The sequence below is a fragment of the Zea mays genome, chromosome 2 (assembly GCF_902167145.1).
Source record: "Zea mays cultivar B73 chromosome 2, Zm-B73-REFERENCE-NAM-5.0, whole genome shotgun sequence".
NCBI lineage: Eukaryota > Viridiplantae > Streptophyta > Magnoliopsida > Poales > Poaceae > Zea > Zea mays.
In genome coordinates this window covers 152,078,564-152,084,563 of record NC_050097.1, presented here as the reverse complement: position 1 = coordinate 152,084,563, position 6,000 = coordinate 152,078,564, and positions in this window count along the sequence as shown.

Here is a 6,000-nt window from a genome sequence, read left to right as displayed (position 1 = left end):
ATTGTCGGTAAACTAAAATGATGTAAAAAACAGAAATAAATTAATAGTTTTCAATAACAGACCTCGAGTTGCTCATGTAGTCGCTTCTGAACCTCCATTTGCATCTTTAGTGCCTTCAAAAATCGTGCCAATGTTTCCATATATCAAATCACGGTGATGAACAATTAAACAAAATAACTCTTAACCAAAAAATGGAAGTGTTGCGCACTCATGAACTACAGATGTCAACAGCTAACATATAAACAGGCTCAAGCCTTCCTTCAAGGATACCAGGTTGTTCTAAGCAGCATCTCTATATTTAGAGAGGAAGACTTGTCTCGATTCATCTCTTCCTGAGACCCCACTCATGTGGGTAGTTCTGCCCTTTTTATGAATATAGATGCAACATCAACATATAAACAGGCTCAGGCCTTAGATACTACTCTCAATTGGTCTATTGAAATTCTATTGCATTTATGACGAATGCAGTTACAGATTAAAAAGTAAAGGACGAGTACAGATGCATGATGACAAGTAAACAGAACGGTAACTGCAAATTTACTTTAGACATGCTGCTGCTTTGATGAGATCGGAACAGGGTTGTTGCTCACATCTGTGGATTTAAAGCCTACAATACATGTCACAATTTAATCATGAGGTTCACTAAGACAGCATTACACAAAAGAGGTGCTGGTACTGAGAACATAAAAGATCATGTCATCCTTGTCTGAAAGGAAGCGCATTCCAACTAAGAACAAAGATCACTGCTTCTCAATGCAGCAAGGCTACGACGTGATGCTTCTCAATGTCATAGCATGTGCTTCTCAATGTCATAGCATGTGCTGGTACTGAGAACATAAAGGCTCATGTCACCTAGATTTTAGCACCCTTATACATGATAATAACTCCAGGAATACATGTTAAAGTTGTAAACTCGTAGGCAGCAACCTTTGAAACAGAGAAGGAACAAAAACAGTGGATTAGTAATTTAATATACATAAATCAAATTAATAGTAACAACATATGAAAATATTTATCTGTAAGAAGGTCCAAAGAGCAATCAATCCAAAAATACTTCTTTTCTAATGATTCCTATTCAAGAAGCACAAGCATAAACCACTGAACTCGCATCACTGAAAGCAAAATCTAATTAGTCTGCTACTCAAGCTAATATGTACGTGTAGTCCTTCGTAGCGTACCAATAGAATTAGACAGCATGTAACTTAAAAACATTGTGCAAGATACGAACACGAGGATTTCCCTAATACAATACAGGTGATGAGTAGCTAAATGTAATGTTATAAACAAAGAGCATTGATGTGGCAAACCTCTGGAAATGTCCCTGTCAGCTTGTTCAACAATGTTGATTTCCCAACAGAAGGAAAGCCAACTAAACCAACATGTGCATCTCCACTCTTCGTCACATCAAATCCTTCACCTGCACCACCACCACCTTTGGATGTTGGAGTGAGCAACTCCCGCCGCAATTTTGCAAGTTTAGCCTAGGCAAACGAACAATTAAGAAGACATAACCTCAGTTGATATCAAAGAGTATTAGCTCAACAAAGTACAGTCTCATAATAAATATCAAATATCATCATGAAGCATAATATGGAAACTAATTAATAGCAAAACATTGCAGCGTTGATAATTTAATAGTAGAAAATAGCTGATCTGTCCACGTTTTCTTCGAATTACTACCTCCAACCGAGCAGGAGCCCGTCCAGTGGCCGCTGGCCCGCGATGTCGCGGTGGTCAAGCTCCTGCCATGGGCTTGATGGGGAAGAGCTCCATGGTGGTTGGATAGGGCACGTGTGGGCGCGAGGGCGGTTGTGGCGCGTTGCCACTCTGAGCCGTGCCGCCACGCTAGATCTGGATCTCACAGGAGCGAGTGGGACAGTGGCGGCGGCGCTGGAGAGAAGCGCTGGAGGCATGCGGGGGAGCGGGAGGCAGGGGCGAGTGGGGCAGGCGTGGTTCCCCATGATGTTCCGCGATGGGAGGAGAGAGGGAAAGGCAGAAGGAGGAGGCGAGGATGGTCGGACCGGCGGAGGAGGCGAGCGAGGCGAGGATGCGGGGCTGCCGGTGGATGGATGGAGGGATGGAGCGCGGGAGGGCGGCGGGCTACGGGAGGGCGGCGGGGCTGCCGGCGGGATGCGGGGCGGGGTGCGACCGCGGGTGGATGCGGAGGCGCGGCAGAACCATGTGGGTGTGGACGCCTACAGTAGTAACATAATTAGTAGTAGAGATATATGCCTCCTTTGTGTAACACCCCTGGTGTTACTGTAACTAAAACTTGAGCATGGCATCATAAGCATTGGCATTGCATATGTTTGACACACCTAGAGTGCATTCACTAGGTAAAAATTCAAACAAGTTGTATTGTTATAGTACTTTGCAAATAGGACCCTGGATAGGGAACTTAACCCTCAACAGGGATTAAAGGGGTAAAACTTAACCCAAGTTGAGAAAACCTAAAAGCCTTAGGGGAATAGTCATAAAATGTTCCCAAAAATAAAGTTGAATCACATTTATACCCCTGGGATACCTAAAACCCTAATTGGAACCCTAGAAAACCCTAAAACCAAACCCTAGGGACCTATGTGCAAAATTAGTCCACTTTTGGACTAAAGTGCAAAAACCAAGTTAAATAGGTATCTTAAGTCAATTGGGTCACTCATATGTGAATTTACAAGCCAAACCCTAAGTGTTGGATTTATTTGCAAAATGGACCTCCTTTGAGTTCTATGCTAAGTCTGAAATCAGGGTTATAAGCTCAACTTTGGAGCTGTGTAAATTCCAAACCAGTAAGAATTTGCCCTAGGCCACCACATAAATTTTGTAAACCTATTATAGGAGAGAAACTTTGATGCAGACATCTCCTGCTGTTGTTATACAAAAATTGGAGAAAAATCTACTCAAAGTCGCTCTGTCAGAACTGTTTCAGAAAACTGAAACTGAACTCCAAATAAAAATGGTTACAGTGGAAGGGAGCCAATTTAGACACGCTATATCTTTGAATCCGTTTAGTTTTGACCCAAGAATCCTATAGTAAGTTTGTAGACTCATGTTTAGTGAACAAATTTTATTAAGAGAGATCGCTCTGTTGCTAACAAGAATCCAGAGAAAATTGGGTTGGATCGTGGCCGGTTCAGGCGACTGAAGAAGATGTGTCATGGTACAGTGTTTTGGTGGATCAGAACGCCAGCTCAGCTCCCTGCGGATTGATCGCCGCCCGGATTCATGCACGGTGAAGGATGGATAACGCCGGGAAAAGGGGTAACTCGTACGTGGCACCATCTCCTGAGCTCGGCCGGAGTTACTCACCGGCGGCCGCCGTGACTCAGCGCAGTTCGCCGCGCTGTCGCCATACGTCGATCTCTCTTACTGTGCTTCGTTCTTACGTGGTCGACATGCGCTAACAGCCCACCTCGTGGCCGCGAATATCACCAGACCGCTGTGCCTATAAATTGAGCAAGGAGCCACGGCGAGGTGCTTTCATCTCCACCAGTGAAGCTCAGTCGAAGTTAAATTCGCATTGTCCTCTCCATCTTCGCCCAAATTGATTGCGCACAATGAAAACACAGCCTCTTACGGTCGTATAGCCTCAATCTCCACCCCCAATTTCACCCAGAGCCGCCGCGACGCCGTTTTCCCCCAAATTGGTCCGTCGCATCGCAAAGAACAGCCCGCCCGTGGCTGGGCCACTCTGGTGAGTTCCTATCCAATTAAAGTATTGTTTCCATGCCTCTGCATGCTTGCGAAGCTCATGGTGGTGTCCGTTTGCTCTAATCGACCATGGTTTGGCGGGAACGTGTGCTCCCATGCTCGGTGTCCGCCGTGATCGTGGACAAGCGATTCCCAGTAGGGTTCATGTTAGTTTAATGGTTGTTCCTAGGTCGCCTTAGGTCAGTGAAGCCTCCCCGTTAGTTATTCCAAGCAGTCGTCGCCGGCCATGGCTGGTACGGACCACGTCAGGGATGATCTGCGTGCGCGCCGTGGTCAGGGGCATTCGCGGAGAAGAGATAGAAGATGGAGGGAATTTCTGCAATTTGTCAGTGGCACAGAGGAACAGTAAACAAACCTACTTCGATTTAGTTAATAAACCGAGGGCCTCTGTGCAAAGTTGCCACGGGCACGCGCGCGTGGACGTGTTTCTGCGGTAGTTGGGCTGCCTGGGCTGAAATCGGCCCAGGACTGTTCAATCTTTATCTTTTTCTTTTTCCAACAGAACTCCAACAAATGTAGAAAATTACAGAAAAATCCTAAAAATATGAGACCAATTTTCCTAGACTTCTTATTTTTCCTAGAATTTAATAAAAATAGTTATATGATTTTTAGAGGAAATAAGGAATTTTAAGGCATTTTAAGTAGTTTAAAGTCTTAGTTCTGGATTTTTAGAAAATAGGTAATAATCCCAAAATTGCTCAAACTTTTTACATAAGCTCTATACATTATTTAGAAGCCTTGGGTAGAATTTGGGTTGATTTGGACCTTGTTTGATGCTTAGAACCTAAAACCCCCCTGCCCTTTGAACTCCTTTACTGACTCCGGAAACCATAAGTTCTCAGAGTTCCATGAAGGAAAGTTGTATTCAAGACTTAGATAATAAATCTTTATTATCTTCGCACTCTCATGAGCATTACATAGCATTCATTCTTATATATGTATATATATGGTTATGTTAGAACGTGAAGAAGAAGTGGAAGTCACTGAAGAAAAGACACCACCACCCTCGGATTCTCAGGCAGGAAACTGCTTCTACTTTGATATTTGTGGATCCGAGCCAGACTCACCTACGAACGAAGGCAAGCCCCGGTGCATTTGCCACCTCCATTAATGTTTTTAAAATCTTTCTCACTTGCTTGCTGCATTAGGTGATAGGAGTTGATTGATAAAACAATTCTTGCATTACCCTCCTTGAACTTGATTACCTTCCTTGAAACCCTATTTTTACAAAAAGGTTTTACTATGCTTAGTATTGCTCTAGAAAAACAAAAGGTTTTGTTTTACAAAAGATGTTTGGCAAAGTGGGAGGGTTGTTTTCAAAAATAAAACTTGATGGTGAATCCATCACGGCCGTGATGGATTCAACATCGGAAAAGATGTACCTCTGCCAGGTACCAAGTTTTTGGGTTGAAAAGATTAAGCTGAGACCGGGCGGGTGACTTGCACGAGAAAGAGGGTCTCGGTGTAGTGTCTCCGTCTGAGTCGATTAAGGACCTTGTCGATGTAGGCCTGCTGACCAAGGACCCTTTAACTGGTCACATGCCTCGTCATGGGTAAGCTTTGCCTCGGGCGGACTAAGGCCAGAATAAGATAACACGAAATGGGCGTGGAGCGGTGGCGAGAGTAGCGTGTACCCTCCGTGGCAAGAGGCTGGACGGTGGTGTATCTGTGCTCTCGGTTTGCGTGAACCTGATCTAGTCTTAAGAAACCCGGTGGCGGGTTGACATATGCAAGGGTTAAGTGCTACATATGTCGTGTGATTGGAGATCCTCAGCTGAGTATAATCGATTCGGATCGTCGTACCTTCACGGTTATGAAGACTTGGTCACTGACTTACACGTAGCATTCCACTAAAGATGATGGGTTTTTGTTAAGAAATTGGCTAGTGCAGGACCAGTGATTGAACTAGGGTAGAAAGAACTCTAGTTGCAGGTAATTGTACTTAACTTGACAAATAAAATTGGATTTTTAAGGATCCACTTTAGTAAGCATTTCTGCAAAACAGAGTCTTTGATTATTGAAAAGCCTTACCTTGACTCCCTTAAGCCAGCATACCCTTGAGAGTCTTTTCCTTAGTCGGGTAAGACTTGCTGAGTAATTCCATACTCAGGGTTTATCCCTTCGTTGTTTTTAGGTGAGGAAGTAGCAGATTTCTGTTGCTTCTGTACCAAGGTGGTTCCTAAGGAGGAGAAACAAGACTGAAGTGCGGGAGGACTTGGTCCTCCATATAGAACTTTTGTTTAAAACTATCGAGAGGAGTTTTTACCTCCCTTGGTATGTGTAATAATACTACTC